At 38.3% G+C, this 14,381-nt stretch overlaps 1 protein-coding gene across 1 annotated transcript in view; it reads right to left on the bottom strand.

Annotated features, from left to right (window-relative positions):
- LOC134536654 (ras-related and estrogen-regulated growth inhibitor) overlaps positions 1-14,381 on the bottom strand; it is a 325,681-nt gene that overhangs the window by 178,862 nt on the left and 132,438 nt on the right. The gene's annotated exons all lie outside the window — the stretch shown is intronic.

The following is a 14,381-nucleotide window of genomic DNA, read 5'->3' as shown; positions in this document are numbered from 1 at the left end:
TATATATATATATATATATATATATATACATATATATACATATATATACACGTAGAGAATATCAAAAAGTCAACCAATGAAAACTCTGTATAAATGTAACTAGGTGGAAACTATGAGCTCCACCGCAACTGGCAGCGGCAGCTGTTAGCCCTCTTACCCTCCCCCAGTAGGGGCGCGTGCGCCTGTGGATCCTGGTGTGCTTCTCCCGTGAGACACCACTGCTTGGCGGGTGGACTACCTGTCGCCTTACTCCTTTTCCGGTCTGCCCTGAGGGCGGGCGGTCTCACTTCTCGCGTCCTCAGTTAAAGCTTTATTTTCATACTTCTGGGTGAAATCTTACACACTAGACAATCATTAACCACGTCTTATTTTGGAGGATCACTCTCGAAATAAAATTTTTATGAACCAACCCTTCCTAAATTCCCAACAATCATAAAGAAATGGTACTTCTTGATGAAATTTTGCCCATTTAAAATTCAAAATATTACAAAAATTACTTTTTACGTCTGTTCTTGATAAAAAAAAACATATTTTTATCCCTCCAAGCACCAGTACTTTAAATGTCTGAAATAAAACTTTAATTTTTTGAATATCTATTATTCTCTCTCTAAAATATTTCTTTTTACATTAAATTTTGTCAGAATTCAATTTTCCATACATTACGATGATTTTAAGATGTAAACATGTAAGCCACAGGTGTTAGTTAGAACGGAAATAATCATCGATCACTACTGAATGGTCTATTTGCCATCTCCCTGTGCACGAGGCTGCAGCCGCCGGCACTGCCAGTGCGAGGGACAGGCTCGCGTCTGGGATTCTCGCTAGATCACCGCGTGCTGCTGGGATGCCCGTGGCTGTGTGGGCAGTGTTCCAGAGTTCCCCCCCCCCCCCGGCAGGACGTATCCCGGGTCAGAACCAGCGACCGTCAGCACACAGCTCGCTCCCAAAACCGTATCTGCACAATAGCAAGTTCTAAAATGTTACCGTACATTTATTTGTGAATGTTTCAGTTACGGTGCTCCAACACGTATAAACTAGAAATCCAACATATAAAAACATTTTCTTTGTGTTTCTTCGCGTGGAGATTCATTTCCTTTAAAATAAAAATTTGGTTTTTATTTTACAGCAATTTTGGAATATGTGTATAAGTCATGACTTAAGTTTTATGTGGGAAACATCGTAGTACACTGTCGGGTCACCAGAATGTTTCTGTTATTAAGTACTAGCTAATGCACGGCATGCCTCATTCAATTATTTGGTAATTAGTTTTAAGTAGGTACACGTACACAAAGCGAGAGGAGATAAACTCAACGAGGTTCGTGTATTAATACTCCATAACTATCATTGAAGCTCTGTGTCTAGTTATATCTACACTGTTAATAAATGTTTGTACTTTTTACAAGGCAAATACTTGGAATCTCAGATTGACAACAGTATCTCTTGTAACGCTGCAAAGGCAGAGATATGTAAAACTGATACAAAGCTCTGACTTGTAATTTTACAAGTGATATCGTTGACAACTGGGTTTCCAAGGACGATTCTTTTAAAAGTACAAAAAATATTACAGTTTAACTTTTATAATTTATTGTTAAGTTTCCTTCTGTTGTAAAACGAAGAAACAAAAATGGTGATGATAATCTAATATAAAAGACCTGAAATCTATTTAAGTCTTGCTTTAATCAAACTCAGAAATCATGTTTATGTTAACACAAAAATGTAACTAAAAAAAAAATAAAAAAACTTTTTCTAAAATCCTAATTTACACGATTTAAACCTAAATGTGTTACTCCAACCCGCTACTTTGTTAAACCTCTGTGACAATAAAAGCACAAAACTAAGATAACCAACACAACGCACCATGCACTTACGGAACTGAAGTAAAAGGAACCTAACCACGTGATGTGTATATGAAAATGGACTACCTTTCATTACAGTATCAAAAATAATTCAATGGCCCAGGAGAAATAGCCAAGTAACTACAGCCTAAGGTACTGAGACCTCAAAATTTCTTTGCAAACACAGCAGTTAAATGTAGTGGTAAACCGCACCTCTGCATTAACTGTTCTCGCCGTAAATAATTTTGAATAGTTTTCCGATATAAATATTGCTTCTCAACCACGGAGGGCATTGCCTCTCCCGACGGCAAGCAGGAAATGGAAGGACCTGTGTCAGTGTTGTGGTGACGGCGACACTGGGTAATGAAGTGGACAAGCTTGCGAGTAGCAAACGTAACGCGCGTACACGTCATGGATATTCTGCGAGATGAGACGATCAATCTGCGGCTGAAACCACTTGCGCAGACCTGACAGCTCTGTCGCGTGGTTGACACGGACTGTGATGCGCGCAGAGCGGCGTGCAGGACACAGAGGCGGTCCCCTGGCGACAAACCAACAACTACTGTACATCTGGTGGGCCAACTTGTTGAATAAAGCATGCCGTCTGGGTTTCATTTAATATTCCCAATTATATGACGTTAAGGGGCCCGCCTCGTCAGGGGTGTATGTGTGTTAGTGAGGCGGGGTGATAAGCGCGACGCTCGCTGGTGCTTCCAGCGCGGTATAGCCTCTAAGCGCAAGGCTCTGAACTGGCGCGCATTCGTCTCGTCGTCACAGGATAACTGTGAAATTTGAGCGGTGACCGTAACATTATATGGCGGAGAAATGAAGATAAAGATGTTATGCAAGCCCCTTAAGTGCTTTCAAGAATCTGTACTGATTGTTTTATGCCTAAAAATTACTCTGAAAACACGCGTTTTAGGCATTTTAACGCTTCTAAAAATACAGTTTAAAAACTTAAACCGTAATTAAAAGTACTTTTCGGTCATCAGCGAACTCTTAAATGCTATTCGTAAATAGGCCCCACTCGGATATCTTGAGTAGTTTTGAAATCGCGTTGTTTTTCCTGAAGCTCTGCACACCGTATGTGTGCCTAGGTAGGCGGGCCCCTTAATATATTCCAAGAAAAACAATAGAAGTGTCATTTATTACAAAAAAAATGGTTGTCTGTAAAGTAGGTTTACGGACAATAGGTTAACGTGACGTCATACAAAAAACATTGATGAAATGATTGCATACTTTAATGAATAAAATTGAATCATTTTTATTGAATTATCACTATTTTGTATGGATACAAAGAAGGAGTGAAATGAAATCTACAATTTTATTGATAAATTTACTTTTATTTGCACTCATTAATTCAAATATGTTTATTACTTTAACGAACAGATTATTTTAACTATAACTCTTATACATGTCTGCTATTTAACTTCTTCCAATCTGTGTTATTCTGTTAAGGATAGGACGATGATAGGAAAAGTAGGTAACGAATGGGAGTGTTTCAAGTTTAATGTGCCTCGAAAAAGTCAAATCGATGGTTCATTCAATCGAGTGGAAGAGAGATAGATGCAGCGCAGGCGTACAATGAGCGTAACGGGACAATGTGCGCAACGGGACAATGAGTCATCCTTTTTCGTGCGTGCAGCCGGTGTTCATCGATTTATTAGACGTTGTAGCATTAAAAAACCTGTTGAAACTACATCACAAATTAAGTATTTAAAAATATTTACCTTTTTAATACAAATACTCCACAGCTATTATTTCAAGATTTACTTTTATTCAATTTGTGTGCTGTTTGTGAAAGTGCATGTTTCGTAACAAATGTCTTACGCGCAAATGTGTGATGTATGGCGAAACGCTTGTCTTGCTGATAAAGCTAATAGGTTGTTGGAATACACGCACGGAAGTTTGGCAACACCGGGTAAGATAAGCAGCCGGGAAAACTATGAATCGGTCTGCCATGGACCTTCGCCGTTTTCAGTGGCGGATTTACCAGTAGGCTGAGTAGGCTTGAGCCTAGGGCGGCAGATTTTTGGGGCGGCAAATTTGGGGACCGATTTTTTTTTTTTTTTTTGCTACCTCATAGAAATCAAAAATATTTCTGCATGACGGTTTTCTGTTTTCTGATGTTTTACAAATAGAAGTCTGCAACAAATTTTGCCGATGACTTTCCCCTCTCCCTTGTCATTGTACGTTCCGTGAATCCGTGTAGCAAACTTCCATATTCCAGAGTAAAACAGCTAGTTCGCTAGTCAGTAAATGCGAATTTTAATGGACAAGGCCTCGGTTGGCACTACACGCCCAAGACAACTATGGTCCCGGGAAAAATGTGACTACCCAAGGTCAGAAGGGCCCCTCCGCCCTCCCTCCGCCGCTATCCCTTCCGCCAGACTGTCCCCTCCCTTCTCCTAGTCCGCCTCAAGGGTCGAACCGCGTCATGTCGCGGGTGGGGCGGCAATTAGAGCTGTTACCTCGGGAGTCGGGACCACAGTTGTCTTACGCGTGTATTGCATAACGAATTGATATTTCTACGTAGGTGTGTCGTGTGGACTGTTATTTTTCGAAGTGTTTCGTGAATTGTATCATTGTATGAATATTTTCACAGCACCGGTAAGTAAAAACTTTTTATAATCATAATACATTATAATAAAGCATCTGTAACGATAACGAATAAATTTATTGAAAAAGCCCTGCAATAATATTTTTCATTTTGAAGCTTGGAACATGGTCACGTTAAATTTAGAACATTTTCATATTAACTATAAATAGTATTCTAAAAGATTGCTCATGGTTATCTTGTCATTTTGTCTTTTTCAATGAAGCAAACATCAAAAAATAGAAATAATAATTCACAATAAACAATTCATCGGAAACCATGCAAAGAAATTTTAATTTTTTCATGATAGCATTAAAAAAATACGTTTTTACGTTAACTATTTATTATGTGAATTCTGAATGAAGGATAGGGGTGAGCAGGGTAACGTGGCCATCCTAAGATAAAACGATACATAAATTGTATATTGTAATTAAAATCAAAATATAAAATAACCCTTCAATAATATAGTTTTCGTACAATCAAAACACCATTAAAATGTAAATATTGGAGTGACTCATGTTTGTTTTTTGTTTGCCCGTCGCACTAATCGGGTAAATGATATGACATTTTTTTTTTTCATTTTTCTTTTATCTTAAGGAAACTAAATCACGGGATACCATTTCCGGCCACCTGCACTTGTTTGTGAAATATGAGCCGTCCTTGAGATACTGCCACCTTATCTGCCAAGCCTCTCCTGCTGGCAAATTTTTGTGTAAGGTCGTTCCCCACACGAAAACAACACACACATTGCAAAACACGTTAGAAATTTACAGTGTAGATTAAAAAAAAAATGTAAAATGTTCAATAGTTTGTTTTATTATTTAGTAATACATAAATAGAGCTAAGTATATACAGTTCGGGCAAAGTGAACATGCGGTGGTGGCTGGCCACTTTGCCCTCTGAGACGCCATTACAAAAAAACTAGCAAAAAAAAGACATCTTCTACAGTTATTAATATGTGGTATTAAAGTTTAAAACATGCTAATTTGGATAGGCTATATTAAATAATTATGGCATTACTGTGTATTTAATAATGATCAACAGTAATTATTACTTACCTTACATGTTACATCAGAAATAGTAAAACCAGTAAAACCTTAATAAAACAAATAACTTTCACTGCAAACAGACCGGGTGCTCTCAGAACACTAATGGCGTCTCTTACAAATGTTTCACATCCTCGCTACCAAACTTCATCACTCTCCAGCTGAGTAACAGCCAATGGCCACTTTGCTCGCTCTGGCTACGTTACCCTGCCCTCCCCTATCGCTGCTTGTGTACGAAAAATAAACTTGTTAATTTAATCCTTTTCATTTCAGTTCCTGAAGAAAAAATTGTGAAAATGAGTGATGGGAGAAAGCGACTTAGTGGAGCGGAGTACAAAAAGAAGGCCAAAATAAAAAAAGAAGAACAAGAGCAAATTATACGAAAAACCACAAAAATTGACAGTTTTTTTAAAAATGAAAATTGGGTCGAAAAAACGGGAACTTCAACAATGCAATCTGGAAAGGATGAAACGGACTTTAATTCTGCTGCCCAACTGTCATCTGTTGAACTATCGACTAAAGAAAAAACTGATGATTATGTTCTTGACGACGAGTGCTCCAAAATTGAAGATGCCTCTCAGACCGAATCGTTAAATGATGACCAAAAGCAAACAACTGTAGATCAAAACAAAGATCCAGCTTTATGGGAAATTAACGATACTTTAAGGGAAATTATTGCAAGATGCGGCTTTTATCAAAACAAGTCTTCTGACTTCTCTAAAAGTGGAAAACTATATGCTGATCAACGTCGTTTCTTGCCAGTGAGTATCTTTCAAAGAAAAATGAAAAACAATGAAGTGAAGGACCGAAATTGGCTGGTTTACTCTGAAAGTAAGAGTTCCGTATATTGCGGACCATGTTTAGCATTCGGTCCATTGGAGAATAAAACTCAGTTCGAGAACGAAGGATTTAATGACTGGAAAAATGCAGAACACCGAGTAGCTCAGCATGAAAACTCTGCGCGTCATAAATCCAGTATCCTTAGTCTGAAAGCTAGAAGTGCGATTGATGGTCGAATCGACAATTTACTGCATTTGCAAATTGATGAAGAAATTACTTATTGGAGAAATGTTCTGAAAAGGGTTGTTGCTGTAGTGAAGCGGCTGTGTTCAAGAGGTCTCGCTTTTAGAGGAAAAAGTGAAAAGTTCGGTGATCCACACAACGGAAATTATTTTATGATTCTGGAACTGTTAGCTGAGTTTGATCCTTTCTTAGCCAGTCATATTGAACGATTTGGGAATCAAGGATCCGGAAGTACCAGTTACTTATCGAAGACCGTTTGTGATGAATTTATACTTTTGATGTGCCATAAAGTCTTGAAGCAAATTGGAGACGAGATAAGAAGGGAGAAATACTTTTCCTTAATCATCGATTCAACACCGGATATAGCACATGTGGACCAGCTCACCTTCGTGATTCGGTATGTTTTAGAAACAGGAGAACCCTGTGAAAGATTCCTCAAGTTTTTGCCCTCAGTGGGACATAAAGCTGAAGAAATGTTTGCTGCCATTACTTCGGAACTAAAAACCTTGGGTTTGAACATTGAAGACTGCCGTGGACAATCGTATGACAATGCCGCAAATATGTCTGGCATATACAATGGCTTACAGGCTAAAATTCAAAGTCAATCACCGTTTGCTTTTTTCGTTCCTTGCTCTGCCCATTCTTTAAATTTAGTGGCAACTGCGACTGCTGAATCTTGCACAGAAGCTTGTCGATTCTTCATGTTGCTCCAAGAAATATACGTTTTTTTTTCAAGTTCAACACAACGCTGGAAGATATTGATGACTGAAGTCGGAGAAGGCAAAACAGTCAAGAGAGTAAACCTCACACGTTGGTCAGCTAGAGAGGATGCATGCAGAAGTTTGAGAGATTCGTGGCACGAAGTCATTAAAGCTTTGGAAACAATCAGGAATGACTGCACCGAAAAGCCTGTCACAAGAAATGAAGCAATGGGAATTCTTTCAAAATTAAAAAAACTGGAAACAGCGTTAATGGTTGTTGTGTGGAATTTTTTTTTGGAAAGAATAAACAAAGTAAATGTTCAAATCCAGGCTTCTACCGTAGATTTGATTACTGTAGCCGATCTTTATGAATCTCTTCGCAAGTTTTTCGTAGAGCAACGAGAAAACTTCAAGTATTTCGAAGAAATGGCAATGGAATTAAGTGCGTCGAAGCAGTACACAAAAGACTTGGGAAAAAGACAACTGAAAAGAAAAAAATTTGCTGATGAAACACCCGATGAAGAAATGAGTATGACAGCGAGTGATACTAGCGATACTTTCAGGGTTAATACATTTCTCGTCATCATTGATAGACTCGTATCCGAATTAGAAAAAAGGAAGAAGGCATACGACAATTTCAATGAAAAATTTTCATTTCTGACCAAAATGAGCGAGTTATCATTATCAACCCTTACGAAAAAGGCTCTGTCCTTAGAAAAAATGTATCCTAATGATTTAGAGACTGAGTTGGTTCAAGAATGCATACATTTTCAAAGCCACATATCTTCGCAAAGCATTCTGGTAAAACCAGATTTTACATCATTACAGAGTCTATCTTCGTTTCTGCGAAAACAAAGTTTGCAGAACGTTTATCCGAACTTGGACATAGCCCTTCGTATGGCCTTATGTACACCAGCGACAAATTGTTCGGGTGAGAGAAGTTTTTCTTGTCTAAAAAGGGTAAAAAATTATCTGAGATCGACCTTGAGCCAAGAAAAATTAAACGCTTTAGCACTTTTGTGCATAGAGTCGGAATTAATGAACAATATTACTTACGACGATATAATCGATGATTTTGCCAACAAAAAATCGCGCAAAAAGGGATTGTAACGAACTTAATCTAGGACATGAAAATTGTAGAGGCAAGGGCGGCAAAAACTTTGCAGCCTATACCTGGAAAATTTGTAAATCCGCCACTGGCCGTTTTCCTGGGATCCTTGTCGCGCCTGCTACCCTGTTAGCACATCAAGCATGCGACATGCCGGCGCCACAAGCCTAAACCAAGCTTCAATCAAACATACCAGTCGCCACTTGTCTAGCTGGCCGCCAGCTTGAATCAAGCTGGTACAAGATTATACCAGGATAAAATTAAGTTTTATAAAAGCTTAAATAAATCTTATAACAAGTTTGAATTAAGGTTGCAATATAAGTCAACTTTGATAGCCTCATTCAAGCTCATTACAAGCTTGCGAATACAAGCCTGTCTCGAAGTCATTAAAATTTAGCTTGAAAAGTGCTTGAAGCCTGCTCGAAGTTGCGTGCATGTCTACGTGATCATCCATTCAAGCGGCTGGAAGCAGTTTGACTTTTATGGCATCGTGCGAGTGAGAAGGCTCCAGGTCAGGCTTATACTTTCCACCGAAGCGTAGGCTATTTACAGTTGGTGGCCTATTGGCGCAAATTATCCGTGCAACATAACTACAGGAAACGATGCTTGTGAAGTCAGTTCACTCGCGTCCTACTAAGGCGACTCGTGTTCTATTCCCATATTCCTCTCAAAAGCGTGTTTCTTTCCAGTGGGAAACTTGGCGGACGTTACTGAGAGCGGGTGAGCAACCCCGCTTCTTCAACCTGATCTGGCTTCGTCTGAGGCAAGACTTCACGAACAGCAAGCCTGTGTCCACGTTGTCAGGGTCGACCGCAACTACCTAGGCCTTGTCTCCGATCACCTCTATGTGCATTTCTCGGAGGCCCATGCGCCACCTACATCTTGCTGTTAACCGTGTTTTCTAGCATTCGCCTTAATGTCGTTTATTTAAAACCTTAATACGTTCGCAGAAAGTAACTGATTTTATTTGAAGTAGCTAAAATATTTTTACAAACATTTTTCAATACATTTTTGCTATCAAGAACACATTATTTTAATTTTGTGAACCTACGCCTTAAAACGACCAGATAAACTTCTTGACCTAAACTTTTTTTGAATAAAACTTTAATTCTACTAGCTATTTAACCAAACTAACGTTTTCCTTAAGTAAATATACATTTTTATAGACATTAAAATCCAATGCGCAGAAAAATAATTCTAGAGCTCACAATGATCCCATATCCACTCATTTATTGCAGTCGCCTTTTACAATATTGCAAGCTAGCTAATATACATTAACAAGTAACTTAGAGGTTGAAATCAAACAAATGCTACCATCCACTACACACACTGCATCTCTGGAAAGATCTAAAAAGGTGGAGTGTTGTCACTTGCGAGCAAAATATTGAGGAAGCAGTTCTGGAACAGCCTCATTAACTCTACTTTGTCCGATGCAGTAGTTGTGAGAGAGACACCTCAACGAAGACATAAGCCAGAAATCCGAAAAGCGTTCAGAAATCTCTTCAAGCCACACTTTACGATCAACGTACTGCCACTCAGGAAAGAAAGCCACTATCCGTGGGTTTCTTAAAAGGCTCAAGACATTTGGCTTAAATTTATACTTAACTGTCGGTGAACTACTTGGAAAAGCTTTCGAAAATCGTCGCTTAGCTGCTGCGGGTGCAAATCTAGCAGCTTTATTGCTGCGCGGCCAAGTTTAAACTCTATAATCTGAGATAGAGTTCAACGAAATTCAAACAAAATTCTTGATGTGGAAACAGATTCATTTTAGATTACTAAACCAAGGGACAAGTAGACACCACACTGCCGGAATAAATCATTATTGCTGCGATTCCAGTAATTATCTAATAAGTGTTCAGGGAATATTCTTTCGAATAATCTAACACAGCTATTTATATAAAAACGACTTTACATACTTGCAATGATTAAATAAATACTTTTCGCAGCTTATAAAGATAAATATGCTTCCTTAATTTGTTATTTAAAATGCCTTGGACTTCTCCAGATGACTTGGAAGTATCTGGTATCCAGTATTTTATTTATTTTTTTATGTGGAACGTCTTTGCTGAAGGGGTATAAATTTTAGATCGTTACGAAAACTCCGATCGCATAAGGAGATTAGTAAGGTGCGTGGTGGGGGAACACATAGAACAGGAGAGTGCGTCAGCGACGACTCCACTCCAGCGCATGCGCTAGCGGTCGAATGAGAAGATTGCAGGGAGGGGGGATAGGTATGTAGCGCAGCACGCTATATGCTAGTAGTAACAGTTGGAAGGGGAGAGGTGGAAATGACGCAGCAGTGGGGCTATGGAATTCTCGTAACGCTGCTTGTGTTTTTTCTACTCTTCAGTTTTCGTAACGGCTGACAATTGACACTGTCATAATTCTTCTATTTCATTTAAATAATCTACAATTTTTTTTATTCTTGTGGAAAAATATTACTGATTTGTGCAATTGACTTTATAATTATTATTCATTTTTATGTGGGTATTTTGATCAAAAATAAAAAATAATGTATATATATATATATAATGCAAGTTTCAATTTAATGAAGTTTTTTGGACATAGGCCATTGCAGTTTTGCACTGTTTGTCATGGAAGAAATTCACAAAATTGAAATAAATAAATAAACATATGAAGATAAAATAATTCACAGAAAACAAGACTGAACCAGATTATGTCGGACAAACAGAACCAACAATGAAACTAAACAAGTACTGTGGACACCACAACGACGACGCTGGAGGTGAAGCCCGCCAGGCGGGTCGCGCCCTTCAGGCATAGGGAGTCAGCCCTAACAACACAGGCGGTGAACCCGAGGGAGTTGAACCTACACCTGCGTGCTTCGGACCATTTTGAATTGTATAGGCCGTGTAAACTTTAAACTTTGAGCTGTAGGCTCCGCGCGGTGTGAACACGCCCGGAGCTGGAGTGTGACTGCCTTGGGGTCGGGCGGATAAACAGTTTTGTTTGGAGGCCCTCAGCGCCCCGACCAATCAGAGAGCTTCTAGGCCCGTGATTGGCCGGGGCCCCGCAGGCCCCCGCACGAGGTGTTCGGAGAGCTATTTTATGTAAGTTGAAAGTTATTGAAGACTATTTAATACCTGAATCGATGTCGCTTTCGTTTTTAATATTTATTGTTTTAATTAAGTCGAGGTTTTTTATGTTTACGTTGCTCGGACGGGTCGTAGATCGCTATTGAGTTTATCAGGGCGTTTTCCTGCTGTGGGAAATCTAGATACTATTTATTGTTATTCTTTGAGATTATTTCGCGTATGTGCGGAATTTTAAGTGCTTTGTGAATAGTTTCGTTGCTCGCATATCTAGTGCAACCTACTATGGCCCTTAGGAAATTATTCTGCTTGACTTGTAGCCGATTTATATGGTGATTTGCAGCATAGCCCCAGACCTCGCATCCATATAGCAGCTGCGGGCGTACAATTTTAGTTTATAGTTGGAGGTTTTTCCTACGTGGTAAATTAGGCGCTTTTAACATTGGGTACAGGTTCCTTAAGGCGATTGGTGCAGGGTGAAAAACAGTCATGCGTCAGAATAAGCTGAAAATTGGCTTATTTGCTTCATAAACGCTTGCTTATCAATACTATATAGTCAGCCGGATCGTATATAAGCTAGCGGGTGAGATATCACAATTTAGTGGCGAGACAGCTCTCGTGGGTGAGGGGTGTCGAAGTTGCTCCGCGGCCTGCGATCTAGCGGACATCGCTGGAACGTCTTGCAAAACTATCGTAGTCTCTCTCTCTCCCCACATTTGTCCGCGGAGAGGACAGAGGGAAACAAGCCACGAAGGGCCTTCTCCCCCATCCCCTGTCAGAATCCTCGCAGCGCACAGCCGTGATGCGATAACCGGTTTTAGCCAGCCTTACTTTCGTTCGACCCTCAATGGCAAACGAAGACATAAACACAACCATTGTAAAATTCTGAACATATGAAATTTTTAACTTATTTAGAGTCGACTATGCTTGTGTTATAATATAAATACCTATCTATTTTTAATATAAAATGTATATATAGTATATTATAATATATGCCTATGTTTACTGCTGTAGACATTGTGCGTATCACCAAAAACGCGCAGTAAAGTCATCAGTCACAAACAGACTGATAATGGGAATAGATCAGTGGCGTAGCATTTGTGTGTGTGGGGGGGGGGGGGGAGGGGGGGCGGAGAGGGCGGCACTTTGGCCGGGGCGGCATTTCACAGGTGGCGGTAACATAAAGTTAATGTTTTTCAAGGTTTTTCCCCGTAAATTTTTTATTGTTATTCCCATATATCCATGTACAATATTCAATGCATGGATATTGCAAGGTTTCTCAATAACTAATACTTAGGAAACTTATTTGGTTTCAATTTTAATTTAAACGAACATCTCTCCTTGCCAATTCTTTGTACTTCGCCGTAATGACTGAGCGTATCTCTTTATTTTATTCAATCGTGTTTCAATTTGATACGTCTTACAAGGTATCGATGACTTTGAGAAAAAAGCGAAAAACGAACACAAACTATTTCGCGGCCTTCATATGAAACTATACGTAGCGTACATATTGAATTTCTGCGTATCTAGTTTGCAGAGCTGTTCGTTTTATGTAGGCGATTTCTCTTTCTCCTATCGTTATTGCATTACGTTTTCTCTGTAATTTTTTTAATAGGTATTCTGCCATCTCTGTCATGTTTGTTTACCTGTAGAATAAAATGCAATATTATAAATTAATTTTTTTACAAACATGTTGTTCATATGTCAAAAAATGTCATTTTCAAATTTAAGGTTACTGTTATTCAATAATTACCATGCCCCAATTTTTTATAATCAATTAGAAAAATAAGAGGACGGCAAATCTGGGATCCGCACCGGGTGCTAGTGACCTGTGCTACGCCTCTGGAACATAGGCCAGTTCCCGAAACGTCGCAACAGTTTTGTCATTGGAATCCTACCGTGTTAGTCGGTGTTGTCGTTATGTTGTCCATATTACCTTTTTTTTCCATCGTTGTTCGTATGTTTTGATTATATTTAGAATATTAAAACAAACATTTAAATGGCTCTAACTGTATGTACTAAGGGCGTAAAGGTGTTGTTTCGCGTGCGTATTATGGTCACCCATAGCAGTAAGGGTTCAATAATTGTGTCAGACAATATTTTTGTATAATATTTAGAACGTTTAAAAACTTTGGATGGATTTGCTGAACTATACCTGCTAAGAGGGTTAGAATTTATCAATCTCTCAAAACTTATTTTTTCATTATGTACAGCTAAAATGCGCGTATCGAAAATTGGTTTAGAAAATTTTTCGTGTTAATATTTTAAATGATTAAAAATTTTAATTGATTTGATACTGTGTCTAATAGTGGAGTTACGTTTTTTCCTCCACCCTCTCTGTTTTCTATCCGTACAGTAATAGTTAGTCGTACACAAACATTTTTTGGAAGACATATGTGGATAATATTTAAAAGGTCTGCATGAATTTTCAAAGCAACTGTTACTGTGGCTACTACGGTAATAATATTTTTTATCGTTTTCCTTTCGTCCATATTTTTTGTCTTCCCGCTGTTATTGTTGTTCGTTTAATAATTGTTTCAGACCAATTTTTTTCATAATAATAGCCAGTTTACAATATTTAACACCAATTGCAAAAGTCTACAATTAAATGAAATTAATTTAGAAATATAAAAACTGTATGCAACTATTGTTATAAAGCTATTAGTATCGAATTCAAGAAATATGGGTGAGAGCTAAGAAATTTGATATCGTAAATGAGCTCAAATATTGTTACCAATTCCTCTTTAAAGACTTTATATTTATATAATATATAACACTTGAAGACTAAATATCGAAAATAAAGGATGTTTTTTCTTTCTCACTATTTTTCTATTCACTTAACTCTTTTTATGCATAGACATAAAATGATTAGTCATAGTGGTTAAAGTTAATCCTTTGCGTGAATATTCACTTGCACCTAACTCGCTGAGCGTCGGCAAGTGTAAAATAAGTACATATTTCACTAGAATTTGATTTACTCATAATAAAAATTCATAACTACACTCTTAACCTAAAAAAT

This window comes from Bacillus rossius, chromosome 11, assembly GCF_032445375.1.
Source record: "Bacillus rossius redtenbacheri isolate Brsri chromosome 11, Brsri_v3, whole genome shotgun sequence".
Lineage (NCBI taxonomy): Eukaryota > Metazoa > Arthropoda > Insecta > Phasmatodea > Bacillidae > Bacillus > Bacillus rossius.
This window is presented reverse-complemented; position numbering and strand designations above follow the sequence as displayed.